The sequence below is a fragment of the Benincasa hispida genome, chromosome 5 (assembly GCF_027475165.1).
Source record: "Benincasa hispida cultivar pf3 chromosome 5, pf3_genome.v1.1, whole genome shotgun sequence".
Taxonomy (NCBI): Eukaryota; Viridiplantae; Streptophyta; class Magnoliopsida; order Cucurbitales; family Cucurbitaceae; genus Benincasa; species Benincasa hispida.
Genome location: NC_143482.1, coordinates 14,170,895 through 14,187,247, shown reverse-complemented (window position 1 = coordinate 14,187,247; position 16,353 = coordinate 14,170,895).

Here is a 16,353-nt window from a genome sequence, read left to right as displayed (position 1 = left end):
TTTCTGTTAATACCTCTTTGTTTAGGGCTACGAATTGTCATTCTATTCCTTACGATTTTCTACAATTTGTATTCTATTTTTTTCATGTCGTTAGGTCCTTACAATTCATAGATTAATAACATTATAAGATCTATGCATTTGTATGGCTAGTAAAACCAACATTATGTATTTACGACCTTCCTTATCATTCTTAAGTTGCTACTTTACCGTATGCTTTATCGATGTGAATTTATTGTTTGTTTTATTGATGAATGTTGTATGTTGATAACTTGTAAAAGTACAAGTTATTTTACCTGTTTTATTTAGAACAATTAAGAAAATTCATAGGAAAATGCATTGGCTTGATAAGAAAATCATGCAATTAATCATATCCTGCGATCATATGCCTTCAAAATTGATAATCCTTGAAAATTATAATTTGGACGTAGGATTCTGTCAACAATGGAGAAAACCGGCAAAAGAAGCAAGTCACATCCGTGAAAGTATAGAACCAAGCCTGACGCCTAATATGGCGTCGGAGTGTTCCACGCGATGAGATGAAACATGTTAAAAATACGACAAATGCATGGGCAGTGGAAGTCAAATAAAAAAGATCAAGTTGGTAGCTGATGTGAAAATTTTGTGGCAGAGCCACCACCTCTGAAGCTTTTCTTTGATGAATTTCGGGTGAAAGCTCAACTTTCTTCTCTCAGAAGGAAAAGAAGGACATCACCACAATTGCAACCGACGTGAAGTATCCACCGCTGGAGCCAAGAACGGAAGAAATTGCAGCCCACGATTTAACATTTTCCACCCTTGTCTTTTTATTCATTATTCTTATCATTAGTATTTTTATTATTCTGTAGAGATTGAAAAACTCTTATTATCAATATGAATGTCATTACATTCTTCTATCTAGCATGAACAACTAAATTCCTAATGGTTTGGGAAGGATAATACTAACATGTTACTAAGTAATACATAAGTAAGCATTCATCTTGTTTAGTGTATGCTTCATGAGCTATTTAAGATCAAATCGAGAGATTGTTCTAAATAGAATCAATCGTTGCTTGAGAAAGTAAGGGATTTTAGAACTCATTAAAGAAGAGAAGAAGTAGCTTTAGAAATAAAAGTTAATCTTCTACATGAAACACTCATCACATGCATCCTAGAGATAGGGTATTGTAACTCAAAGCATTGAGAGTGAAGTTTATAATTTATGAGTAATTTGCATGAATGCGTGGCTTATGCATTTCTTAGAAAATGTTAGTATAAATCTTTCTCAAAACCCTACTTTATTTATTGAAATCTCATCTTTTGATCCCTACAAGCTGCTTCATTTCACATTGTAATTGTCTTCACATATTTACCATTATCCATCATTATCCATCCCATCATCACTCACTCACCCACCATCATTCACGCACTATAGTTGTAATTAGTAAAGTAGATCAAACAAATCCAAATCATTGCATACTTGAGGAACAATTCGCGTTAAAATCGAAATAATTTTTTCATTGCAAGATTAAGTGTGGTCTTCGTGTTCGACCCTGGACTCTCCAAGACTCTGATTGATCTTGCACTTGGATTAAATTAGATAAAACAATGCATTTATAAGTTTAAAAGGCATGGCTTATGATTAATTTTCAACGCATCACACAAAATGTATCGGAAGTGCAATTGCCTTTGTGTCAATGAATTTGACTTTGGAATAACTTAAAGAAGAAAAGAACAAAACAGAGGATAAACAACAACTTAATCGAAGAATTCTTTCTAACATACAAAGAGGAAAGGAAAAAAGAGAACACTTACCCTTCAAGACAAAATGATCTTCACGTATTCATCTCCTAGAATGTCACAAACTCTTCTACGTTTCTCATGAACTCTTCTTCAACGAACACAACAATGCCACAAGAATACTTGGACGTCACCACTGAAATCTTCCTCACTATTCTCAAGGTGAGAATCAAGGCAGAATTGTGGACTTGCTTGTTAACTTTGGTGAGGGAGAAGGGAATTCTTTTGAGAATTTTACAGAGGAAGAAGAACAAATCTTACAAGAAAAAAAACTCAATATGTGTTTTTCTCGTATATCAAAATCATCTATCCCTCTATAATATGTATATGAGAGAGATGAGGAGAGTTATTTCCATAACTCCCTTCACCACGTAAAATAACGGGAGTTATTTTACTTTTAAATTTTAATTACATTAAAATTAATATAATTAGAATAAACCATATATTATATCATATATAATATAGCCTATAGTTTATATTATATCATATTTAATATAAACTAACTTTATATTCTCTCATATAACCTATAGTTTTAATATGAATCATATTCATATTAATTTTAACCTATAGTTTTTATATGAATCTCATTTATATAATTAATATTTGAATCATATTCAAATATTTATCTCTCTCAATAAACTTTATATTATAATGTATCCATATACATTATATTAATTGCACCTCATACAATTAATTCCCTTTAATTAATTTGAATGATTCAAATTAATCCAAAATTAATTGATTCTCATTAAACCCTTATTGAGCTAGTAAGGGGACCTTATAGACCTACAAACTTTGAGAACACAACCACCAATACATGTGAAACAAGAAGACGAACGCATATACTTGTCTATGAATGCTTCAACTTCAAATGCGTCAGCTGAGATGCAACCACCTCTGTATCCACACAGACTGAGGAAAAAGAATGATGAGAGTCAATTTTAGGGCTTCCTAGATGTATTGAAAGAGTTGTGCATCAACATCCCATTAGTCGAGGCGTTGGAGCAAATGCCATCATATGTGAAATTCTTGAAAGACATACTCTCAAAGAAAAGAAAGATAGGAGGATTTGAAATTGTGGCACTAATGCAAGAATGTAGTGCCATCGTTAAAAAAAAAAAAAATATCCCACCAAAGATGAAAGACCTAGAAAGTTTCACCATTCTTTGTTCGATTGGAGGCATTTACGTAGGGAACACCTATGTGGTTTGGGGGAAATATCAATTTAATGCCCCTATTAGTCTTTAAAAGATTGGGGATAGGAGAGCTTATGCCAACAACAGTAACCTTGCAATTGGCAGATTGCTCCTTGGCATATCTGGAATTAAAAATAGAAGATGTGTTAGTAAAAGTTGACAAATTCATCTTGCTTGTTGATTTCATAATATTAGATTATGAGGCTGATATAGATATGCCCATTATCTTGGGCGGACCCTTCTTATCTACAAGACAAACACAAAATGACGTATACAAAGGAGAAATCACAATGCAAATGAATGGGCAGGAAGTGAAATTCAACGTTCTCAAAGCGTTGGAATACCCAAATGAAGTCAACGCATGTCATGCGATTGATCTAGAAGAAGATTGGCCTTATGAACTAGAGTTTGAATTTGAGAATTTCATAGAAAATGCGGAAGATGAATTAAGTACAAAGTAGCCTACAAATCATGTTGTGCAATGAAGGAAATTCAGAGGAACTTCAAACTTCTGAGCTCAGACAACCAAGAAAGCAAGGTAAAACTCTCACTCGGACAACCACCTGTTTTGGAATTGAAGGCTCTTTCAACCCATTATGCATTTCTTAGTGAGAATGACACTCTACTTGCGATCATTTTAGCTATCTTCCTCTATAAAATGAGAATGCTTTTTTGAAAGTCCTGAAGAAGTACATCAAGGCGATTGGATGAACTCTGACTGACATAAGGGGAATCAACCCCTAATACTACATGCATAAGATTTGACTTGAAGAAGGAAAATAAGGATCCATCGAGCATTGACGCATGCTCAACCTTTCGATGAAAGAGGTTGTTAAGAAAGAAATCATTAAATGGATGGACGCATGTGTTATTTTTCCCATTTCGAATAGTAAATGGGAAAACCCTGTCCAATGTGTTCTAAAGAAGGGCATCATTGTAATCCCTAATTAAAACAACGAACTTATCCTCACATGCACTGTTACAGGGTGGAGAATCTGTATGAATCATAGAAAATTGAATGCAGCGACAAAGAAGAATCATTTCCCCTACCTTTTATTGACCAAATGTTGGATAGACTGGCGAGGAACGATTTCTTTTGCCTTTTGGACGGTTATTCAGGCTACAATCAGATCCTAAGCATGTCTGAAGATCAAAAGAAGACAACAATCATTTACCTATATGGGACCTTCGCCTTCCGGCGCACGTCCTTTCGGCTGTGTAACACCCCTAGTACCTTCTAGAGATGTATGATGACAATATTCTCTGACTATCTGGAAGACTTAGTGGAAATATTTGTGGATGACTTTTTAGTGTTTGGAAAGTTGTATGAGTCATATTTGACCAAGCTCGAGAAGGTATCGAGAAGATGCGAGGACACTAATTTGGTTTTAAACTAGGAAAAGTGCCATTTTATAGTTACTGAAGGAATAGTGCTTGGGTATAAGGTGTTTAAATATGACCTAGATATTGAAAAAGAAAAAGTCGAAGCTAAGGAGAAGCTATCACTCCTTACGAATGTGAAAACATTGAGAAGTTTCTTGGAACATGCTAGGTTCTATTGCCGATTTGTTAAAGACTTCTCAAAGATTGCATATCCGTTCAGTATGCTGTTAGAAGTAAACAGACCTTTTGAATTTAATCATAATTGCTTGAAGGCTTTGGAGACATTGAAGCTAACGCTAGTCATCGTGCCTATTCTCATCGAACCAGACTGGTCAATCCATTTTGAACTAATGTGCGATGCGAGCAACTACATGATAGGGGCTGATTTAGTACAACACAAGGACAAAATCCTTCACCCTATTGCATATGCGAGCAAGACTTTTAACAAAGCACAAGAGAATTACATAACAGTTGAAAAGGAGTTGTTTGCAATTGTGTTTTCCGTTGAGAAATTCAGAGCCTATCTGTTGTGATTAAAGGTCATCATTCACACATGTCATTCTACAATTAAATATATGATGACCAAGAAGGATGCACAACCTCACTTAATTAGATGGATTTTGTTGCTTCAAGAGTTTAACCTTAAAATTGTGGACAAAAAAGGATCATAGAACAAGGTGGCAGATCACTTGTCCTGCCTTGAAAACATCGAAGTTGACTGCATGACACCCGATGTCAACACATGCTTCTCTAACGAGGTGGTGTTAAAATGTGATAGCTGCCAACGTACTGGATGCATCTTTGGTAGGAATGAGATGCCAATGACTGCCATACTAGAAGTCGAATTGTTTGATGTCTGGGGTATCGACTTCATGGGCCTATTTCCACCATCTAATGGCTACAATCACATTTTAATAGATGTAGATTATGTTTCAAAATGGGTAGAACCAGTCTCATGTGCTTCCAATGATGCGTCGATCATTTTTAAATTCATCCAAAAGAATATCTTCACTCACTTCGGCATACCACAAGACGTTATAAGTGATGAAGGCACTCACTTCATAAACTGCATCATCAGTAGACTTCTGATCAAATACAACGTCCATCATAAGGTTGTGATGGCTACCACCCATAGACCAATCGGTAGGCTGAAGTATCCAATCGAGAGATCAAGTCGATTCTTGAAAAAGTTATCAATACAATGCATAAAGATTGGACACAAAAATTGGACGAAGCGTTATGGGCTTACCACATAGCATACAAAACGCCTATCGATATGTCTCTATATGTGCTAGTGTTCAACAAAGCTTTCCACCTACTGTTCGAGCTAAAACATGAGGCATATTAGGCCATTAAGAAGCTAAACTTCAATCTTGATGTAGCTGGAGAGGTAAGAAAATTTCGACTTAATGAACTGGATGAGTGAAGACTTACAGGCTTACGAGAACGCCAAAATTTACAAGGAGAGAACAAAGCGTTGGTACGATCAACGCATCAGTAGAAAAGCTTCCTCAGTAGGGCAAAAAGTTCTCTTATTTAATTCTTGTCTTCGTTTATTTCCAGGAAAGTTAAAATCGCGCCTGGGTCCTTTGTGATCAAGGAGATTTTCCTTCATGGATCTGTGGAGTTAACAAACGAAGATGACTCAAACGCATTCAAGGTCAATGGCAAACAATCAAACCCTACTATGGAGGCAATTTTGATCGAAAAAGGGTCTCCATAGACCGTGGAAAGCCTGAATAAAGCAGTTGGATAGTCCTTGTTGCAATAATGACAAACATCTTACTAGGGAAGCATCTTATCTTTTGTTTTTAGTTTATACTGTCACTTTGCTTTTGATTTTCTGCTTTGATATTTGCTTTGGTCGTAAATTTTTGTTTTTTTAATTTTCTTTGCTTAAGTTTTGTGGAAATAGTTGTTTTGCTTGGTTGTGATTGTATTATGGTTAACTTGTTTTAATTTAGGTGCTTGGGAAAGCGATGAGTGATGCGTTAAGTATTAGACACTTTGAGATAAAAAATTCATGCATCTAACATACTCAATGCAGGGAAGGGTACCTCAAGAGTCATTGTTTTCTGACCGTTAGTGGGTAATGAAAGGACGTCAATCATGTGAACCGCATGACACGGTGTCATGTCCTCTTTTTAATAAATGCACCATCATTAGTGTGACGTCAGGCCTTAATTAACACGCCCACTAATGCCTATATAAACCTCAATCCCTTCTGTCTTCTCACTTTTCCAAAACTTAAACCTCTCCCAATTCATCACCCATGTGTTGGGGTGTATGCCCTAAAGCCTCGTAGTTTTATGTTAGTTTAATCAATGGTTGATTAATTTTATATTACTTGTGCAATAATCCATTAACCTAAAATCCAAGGTTATCTGATGTAACTTAAACATGTATGTGGAGACATACAAGTGGATCATGTTTAAGTGATAACCTAAATGATCTGTAGTATATGGATAAAGTTGGGTGCCTTAGCCTGGTAACAGTACTGATATGACCCATATCGTAGTTGTTACAGTTGTTGTAAAGTACTACAAATGATCTGATCCTGATCATTCTTGTGGAGACACGTGAGCGGGGGTATCTTATACAAAAAAGTTTGTATAAAGACCGAACCACAAAATGTTAAGTCTCTCTTTATAACGTCGTTGCTAGAAGAGACTTACATCTTACTAGGATGACCATAGGTGACTTGGCCTTAATCTTGAGTGAGTTGTGAACTTCTGTCTATGAAGGCAATCCTTTGATTTGTATGGGTGAGAGTGGCCAGATTCGCCGACTCAATAAACCTACCATTTTGGGGATTCGTCTGATTAGGGAGTTGGGAACACAACTACACAAGAAGAAATTTACTCATTCCTTATAGTTAGGGTAAGAAGATAAATTGCTCCCTTAAGGACTGATTTTGGGGCTTGAACAATGAGGCGCCTCATCCTCTCTTGGCCTGAGAGGAGTTCAGTCATAGTTGAACTATGAAAAATTGTTCATTAGAGAGATCAGTGGTACTTAAGAAGTTAAATGTAACTACAGGGGTAAAATGGTAATTTGACCAAACTATACTTACAAGCAATATGTGAAGGGTCAACACACTGTTGATTGATTATATCCAACGGACATGTAAATATATCTATAGTGCAAAGAGTTCAACTGTCGGTCTTTAGTGGAGTGACCGACAATTAATGAATGTTGATTAATTTGATTAAAAGAGTTTGATCAATTACTCTCGTAACTGGAGCTTCAATTTATAGGTCTATAAGGTCCCCTCGTTAGCTCAATAAGGACTGATGGGAATCAAACTAATTTTGGTGTGATTTGAATTGTTTAAATTAATTAAAGGGAACTAATTGTATAAGATACAGTTAACTAATGTATATTGATATATTAGATAATATAATGTATGTTGATACATTTTTATGAGAGAAATAAATATTTGAATATGATTCAAATATTAATTATATGAATATGATTCATATAAATACTATATGTTAAAATCTAAAGTGAATATATTCATATTAAATTTATATAGTTTTATGAGAGAAATAAATGTTTGAATATGATTCAAATATTAATTATATGAATACAATTCACATAAAAATTATATGTTAAAATTTAATGTGCATATGATTTATATTAAATTTAATATGCATTGATTCATATTAAATTTATGAAATAAATATTTGAATATGATTCAAATATTTATATGAATACAATTTACGTAAAAACTATATGTTAAAATTTAATGTGAATATGATTTATATTAAATTTATGGGAGAAATAAATATTTGAATATGATTCAAATATTAATTATGTGAATACGATTCATATAGAAACTATAGGTTATAATTAATATGAATTTGATTCATATTAAATTTATATAGTTTCATGAGAGGAGTTGTTATTTGAATGTGATTCAAATATTAAATTTTAACTCTTCTTCTTCTTCTTGTACAATAGAAAGCATGTTTAATTAGTTTTGTCTATCCTATGTTTCCATCCTCTAATTATTGTTCTCTAAAATTGAAATTGGGAAACGGTTTCTTCCGCTGTAGGAAATTTCAATCCCTTCAATTGGTATCAGAGCACGATAGTTTGAGTCCAAAATTTTCATTTTCAAACTTTAATTCAGAGTTTTGGTGGGTGCATAATGCATTTTGAATGTATGGGTTTTGCATATTGGATGATTTCAAAATTGGCCTAGAATTTACTGCTTTAAGGGTGTTTAAAGTTGTAGTTGCCTAGTGTTTTGGTTGTTTAATTTCATGTAATTGTGTCTATAATTGTTCGCGTCATTCGTGATGGAGTTCTGGCTTCGAATCAATGAAATTCTAGAGCAAGAACGGAGCAAATTGAATGAACAAGCGAAGCAAAGTAGGCTTTCTGCCTTACAGTGTCGAAACGGTCTAGCTGCAGCATTGCAATGCTTGCTGCAACATAAGAGTTAGCATTGCAACACTAGCATCAAAGTGTTGGAACGCTCTGGATGGTCAATGCGTGCATTCGGAAGCCTCCAGTTCGCGGGTTTAAGTCTCCTTAGCGGTTTCTTTGTAGTTTTTCTGTTTTTTAATTATTAGTTTGTAATAATTAATTATTAATTATATCTTATATTAATTTAATTAATGTTTAGGATGCCAATTTCGGTCCAATATTGCTATTTTATTTAATTATATATATGATGTATGATTTTAATTATTTATATGTCATATTATATGCCATATAGTATAAATCCCTCCATAGGATAAACATAAAATCATGCATCATTTTAATATAAAAGTTATATTATGTAGTTGCATGATTAAGTTAAGTATGTTCTTGCATCATATTTAATATAAGAGTTGTATTAGATGATTGCATGCATAGTACCATGTCCATGCATCATACTTTATTATAAACGTTATATTAGTATGATGTATAATATAAGTGTTATATTATATGATGGGTAGCCTTCCTTCTTCTTCTTCTTGTATTTTTTTAGATTCTTAGTATGTTAGAATTCTCTCAATTTGGTTGTTGTATTTGTGTTCTTTTCAATCTTTCGTTAATTTTTATTTTTGATTTGTTTTTATGCATATATATAGTTTTTAGTGTGAATATGTATGGATGTGAACATTTTTTTACCTCTGATAGATAGTGATAGAGTTTGATCACTTTCTATAAATGATAGATAAGTATAGAGCTCTATCATTGTTTATTAGTGATATTCTATGATTGAGCTCTATCATTGTCTATCACACACAATGATAGAGCTTTGTTTTGATAGAGAGTAATAGAACTCTATCACTGTATATCACTTATATAAAGTTATTGAGCTATATACATACATCTTTCTTATACAATCTTTTTTTCCTTTTATTGCAGTAATCTATATCATCTTTTTTTTCATTTATGGATCTTTGAATATGTATGGATGTTAACATTTCTCTACCATTGATAGACAATGATAGATCTCTATCATTGTTTATCGGTCATATAAAGTGATAGAGCTCTATCATTGTCTATCAGTTATATAAAGTGATTGAGCTCTATCACTTATAGAAAGTGATAGAACTCTACCACTCTATCACTTTATTATTCTTTATTTTTGAATTGTTGTTGTGCAGATAGATATCTTTTGGTATGACTATGTATGGATGTGAACATTTCTCTACAACTAATAGACAATGATACATATCTATCACTGTCTATAAGTTATACAAAGTGATAGAGCTCTATCACTGATAAACAGTGATAGAGTTATATCACTTTCTATCAGTGATAGACAGTTATATAGTTCTATCACTGTCTATCACTGATAGAAAGTGATAGAACTCTACCACTCTCTACAACGGTGATTGAGCTCTATCAGTGTCTATCAACGATAGACAGTGATAGCACTATCTATCAGTGATACACGATGATAGAGCTTTGCACTTATAGACAGTGATACAAAGTGATAGAACTCTATCACTAATAGACAGTGATAGAGCTCTATCTTTAGTGATATACTGTGACTGAGCTCTATCATTGTCTATTATTGATAGACATTGATAACACTTTATCACTGTCTATCAGTGATAGAGTGAAGGAAATCAAACACGAGGATTTCTATGAGTAGCAGAAGAGATCATTCCAAATTCCATTCGAATGAATATAATCAATTACAGTCTAAATAGAAACTAACAGGTCATGCACAACAAGAAATTACAACATGCTAAACGATGATACAAGGGATAGATGACGCATATCTTTGAAGAACCATTCTTTAAGACACCCTTGATCAATCTCCAAGCATCCAAGAATAGCACACATGAACTAACGACCGGAACAATATGACCACCAGCATGAACTCAACGAACACAGCCTCCACGAACCTAATCGAGTCTTACTCGATCCACGAACTGAGTGAGGACACCACCACAATGGTTACCTTGGTATTCTCGGTGTGAGAATCCAAGAGTTTTGAGCTCTGTATGATCTTGGCTTGAGGAAGAGACTGAAGGTTTACGATCGAGTAGACGATCGAGTAAGTGGGGAGAAATGACACTGTCTATCTATAGATGATGTGCTCAATCGTGTAGCAAATGACAGCCTATCGTATAGACATAGCCACTCGATCGTTTAGCTATGAACAACTGAATGACTATCGTATAGTCAAAGGTAAGCGATCGTTTTGTCTCTTAACAGCTATTGCTTAGTGAAACTCTTTCACTTGATAGCTTGTCCGTGAGTACTTTCCGAATGAAGTAACTTATCAAATTAGGAAAACGATTTTCCTTTTTATCTCAAAGGTTACCATAAAACTACTAATAACCTCTCACTCAATAGGTTATAAGAGAAAAATATTTAATTATCACATTATTAATATATTATAAATAAATATGATAACCAACTTACCATATTATATTTATAACCTATAGTTTTAATATTTCATCTCATGAAAATACAAACCATAGTTCTTTTTCTATTTTATGGTACTTAATGTAAATCATATTTACATTAATTCCTCAACTTGATGTATCTCATACATCACACCAATTATATCATATATAATTGAATTTTCTCTTGTTAATTTGAACACTTCAAACTAACACAAAGAAACGATTCTCAACTTGAACCCATTGAGCTACCAAGGGGACTTTATGGACCTGTAGCTTGAAGCTCCAACGATACATGAATAACTAACTAAACTCTTTAGTCACGGGATCCACCATCCGTTAACTGTCAGGCACTTCACTAAAGACCGATAGCTGCACTCTTCTCACTATATATATATTTATGTGTCTATATCAACCAATCAACAGTGTGGTAACCCTTCACAGATCGCTCGTAAGTACAGTTGGGCCAATTTACCGTTTTGAACCTGTAGTTACATCTAACTCCTTAAGTACCACTGATTCCTCTAATGAACAATAAGTCATAGTCCTACTATGACTAGGTCCTTTGTTCCAAAAATCCGATTGGGACAAAAACTAATGTGACCCTATCCATTTCTAGAATTCACCTTGATATTGACCAACTGCATAAAACCCATCCGAAAGGGGACACTCCTAGGGCGCCACGAGGGAGTGCAAGAAGATCTCACGGTACGAACCAATGAAGAAGACCGCAGGATATATTGACACACACGCCCTTCACCCACTTACTATAAACACCCTCTCTGTCCACCTTGATATTGACTCATGCAAACACCATCTGAAAAGGGACCCAGGGCACCACAGGCCAAGCATGAATCTCATGACTTGAAAATTCAGGGAGAAATGTGAGTGGAATCATTCATATCATATATATCTCTTTCTTCCACTAAGTATTTTATAACCTAGGGTTTAGTTTACTTAGAGAAAACAGGGCTAAGAATTTTAACTAAGTGACTTTTTAGGTTTGCCAAAGAGTAACTCTTACCTTGGAAAGTTGAACAACTTTTGATCATCAGTCATTAAACTCTTTAACGAAGTCTTTGATCAACTGTCACATGCTTGCAGAAAATCTATCTAATTCACCTTTTTAGGTAGGTTCCCAAGTAGGGGTGTTCCATTTTCGTTAGCTTAAATACCCCAGCCTAGACAGAACACACCTTAGACAAAAGGTCCTGTATAGACAAATTTAATACAAATTTAATCTTTTATGCGAATTAATTTAATCCTATTAAACCGATTTAAAAAGATTCAAATTAGGTTGCTAATCCTATTAGAACCTTGAACTTAGGTCTATCTCAATCCAATTTTAAAACCCTTTTAAAACATGAGTTCGCCTAAGTTCACATGAAACTATTTCTTATCGATTTTAGTTTGAATTTCCACACACTTATAACAGAAATAACCAAAACCATCCACAACGTGAAGTAAACACATACAAGGCATTCATAACGCTTACAAATTAGCCTAAGTGTCATGCTCCATGCATTGTTCATTCATTGCTATTTTTATATAACACTTATACAACCAAGAATTGAATCAAGCAAACATGCTTCCATTCACCCTTATACTATAACGCTTATAATATAAAGATGATGCATGAATATGCTTAATGCATGCATGAATATAATTCTTATATTTTTTATGCATGCACATGCTTTCTTGTAATTTCATCATACCAGAAACTATATTATAACACTTATAATATATGATGCATGAATAATTGCATAACCTAAGGTGGGTTTTAAATCAACTGTCGGTCTTTAGTGGAGTACCTGGCAGTTAACAGATGGTGGATTACCTAACTAAAGAGTTTAGTAAGTTATTCACGTACAGTTGAATCTTCGGACTACAGGTCCATAAAGTCCCCTTGGTAGCTCAATGGGATTACGTCCCAATTCCAGAACTATATGATAGAACATGAGATTGCGTCCCAACTTTCGGCCCTAAGTACACCTCAGCAGAATGGTGTATCAGAAAAGAGAAACAGAACTTTGTTGGACATGGTTCGATTTATGATGAGTTATGTTCATCTTCAAGACTCGTTTCGGGGTTTTATAGTGGAGACTTCATGCTACATTCTGAACAACATTCCCTCGAAAAGTGTTTCTGAAACACCTTTTGAGTTATGGAGAGACCATAAAGGTAGTTTATGCATGCAAGTTAAGGACAATCCATTAAAGAGTTTAATGTGACTACTTGAACTTGTTATATTTCAAAGACGAAAGTTATTTTTAAGCAAACTTAATAAATGACTTAGATTATAATCAGTAGCCAGATTGTCTAGGTTAATAAACCCATAGGTAGAACATTTAGTGGGAAGTACTTGAGGCATATGATGCTTCATTTAAACTTTTCGTGTTTCTCCCTTATTGTCTACAACGTGAGATCTATGCTCGGCCTCGTGACACCCTGGGAGTGTCCCCCTAAAGGATGGTGTTTGGGTAGGTCAATATCAAGGTGGATGGAGAGAGTGTTCATAGTAAGTGGGAGCGGGAGGTGCGACAGCATATCCCATGGTCTCTCTTGTTGGATTAAATAAAGTTTCTGCACATCGCCTCGAGGCACCCTTGGAGTGTCCCCCCTATAGGATGGTTGTTTTACACATTTCTTTATTTGATCTCCTGTAAGAGGATAAGGTTACTTAGTCTCTTATCCTAATTTGGTTTTTTCCTATGGTGGGCGCATTAGGGTGGGACTCTGGGGCCGAAAACGAGGGGCTACACTTCCAAAGAATTGTTAAGGGTTAATAGTTCTGGACCGAACAAATGGTGGCTATTAGGTTCAGTTCCAAGAGTTAGTTCTGCCGAATGGTTGAGAATGTCTCTTCCCAGTGAAGGGACATCTGATCATCACATCTGTGACGTTTGTCCTACCTCACTGGGGCATCATTGCAAAATAGAATTCTTATCATTTAAGGGTACTTAGAAACATTTTTGCTATAACTAATTGGTTAAAATGTGGTTTTTCAAAGTCTTATAAAAGTTTATTCATTTTTCAGCAACAGTTTTAAATGGCTACAACCACTATCAGTATACTTAGCATCGAAAAATTGAATAGCCAAAACTATTCGAGTTGGAAACATATGCTCACAATGATACTCATCATCAAGGATCTGAAGTTTGTCCTTACGGAGCACTATCCTCCTATTCCACTTCAGGACGCTACTCGAAATGTTCGTGTGGCGTACGAGCATTAGACACGAGCAAACGAGAAGGCCCGAGCCTATATCTTGGTCAATCTTAGTGACGTGTTGGCCAAGAACCATGAGTCCATGGTCTCAGCACGTGAGATCATGGAGTCCCTTCGGGGAATGTTCGGACAACCGTCTGGACAGTTCAAGCACGAGGCTTTGAAACACATCTTCAGCACTAAAATGGAGGAAGGCACCTCTGTTCGTGAACACATGCTGAATATGATGGTCCACTTTAACGTGGCGGAGATGAATGGGTCTAAAATTGATGAGGGCAGTCAGGTTAGCATTATCCTGCATTCATTGCTGGAGAGCTTCCTCCACTTTGTTAGCAATTTGATTCTTAACAAAGTGGACTATATCTTTACTACTCCCCTCAACGAGTTGCAGACTTACAAATCCTTGCTGAAAAGTAAGAAGAAAAAGGGAGGTAAGGAAAATGTTGTCTCGTCTTCTAAAAGGTTTCGTCGAGGTTCGACCTTAGGGACAAAGTCTGCACCTTCAACTTCTAACTCTAGAAAGGGGAAGAAGAAGAAGGATGGTAAAGGGAAAGGGAAAGCACCTATTAACCCGCCACCTGTCGCTCAGAAGAAGCGTCCACCATTGGTTGAAAAAGAAAGATGTTTCCACTGCAACCAGAACAGACACTGGAAGAGGAATTGTCCTCGCTATCTGAAGGAAAGGAAGGCAACCAAGGCTAAGGCCAAGGCTGACAAAGGTAAATGTAATTTACTTGTGTTAGAAACTTGCTTAGTGGAGAATGATGATTCTGCCTGGATAATTGATTCAGGCGCCACTAATCATGTTTATTCTTCTTTTCAGGGGATTAGATCTTGGCGACAGCTAGAGGCTGGTGAGATGACGTTTCGAGTAGGCACCGAGCACGTCGTCTCAGCTGTGGCAGTGGGAGGCATCTAGTTAACTTTAACGAATAGGTTTATTGTATTAAAATATGTCTTTGTTGTTCTTGAACTAAAAAGGTTATGTAAAGTATCTGTTACAATGCAATTACTCTCTTTCTTTTAAATTGAATAAAATGTTTGTTCACAAGGATGATGTTAAAAAATTTGTACAGCTAAACTGGAAAATAACTTGTATATGCTAAAGACCGTTAGCCTTAAGTTCCCTCAATAACATAGAGATGTTTAAATCTGTCATAACTCAATATAAACGCAAACGAGTTTCTCCAAAAGAAAATGCCCAACTTTCGCACCTTCGATTACGGCACATCAATCTCAATAGGATTGAGAGATTAGTGAAGAATGACTTTCTAAACGAGTTAGAAGAAAATTCTTTACCAATGTGTGAATCTTGCCTTGAGGGTAAGATGACTAAAAGACCTTTTACTAGAAAAGGATATCGAGCCAAATAGCCTCTAGAATTAGTACATTCTGACCTTTGCGGTCCCATGAATGTGCAAACTCGAGGAGGCTATGAGTACCTTATCTGTTTTATTGATGATTATTCTAGATATGGGTATGTTTATCTGATGCAACGAAAGTGTAAATCTTTTGAAAAGTTTAAAGTATTCAAGGCTGATGTTGAGAATGCTTTGGATAGATGGATCAGAACACTTCGATCAGATCGAGGTGGAGAGTTTTTGGATTATGAGTTCCAGGACTATTTGATAGGACATGGAATCGTTTTCCAACTCTCAGCGACGGGTACACCTCAGCAGAATGGTGTAGTGGAGAGGAGAAACAGAACCTTGTTGAACATGGTTCGTTCGATGATGAGTTATGCTTCCTTACCAGACTCGTTTTGGGGTTTCGTAGTGGAGACTGTGGTATACATACTCAACTATGTTCTTTCCTAGAGTGTTGCGAGAACACCTTTAGAAAACTGGAACGAGCGTAAAGCTAGTTTACGTCACTTTCGCATATGGGGTTGCCCAGCACGTGTGCTTGAG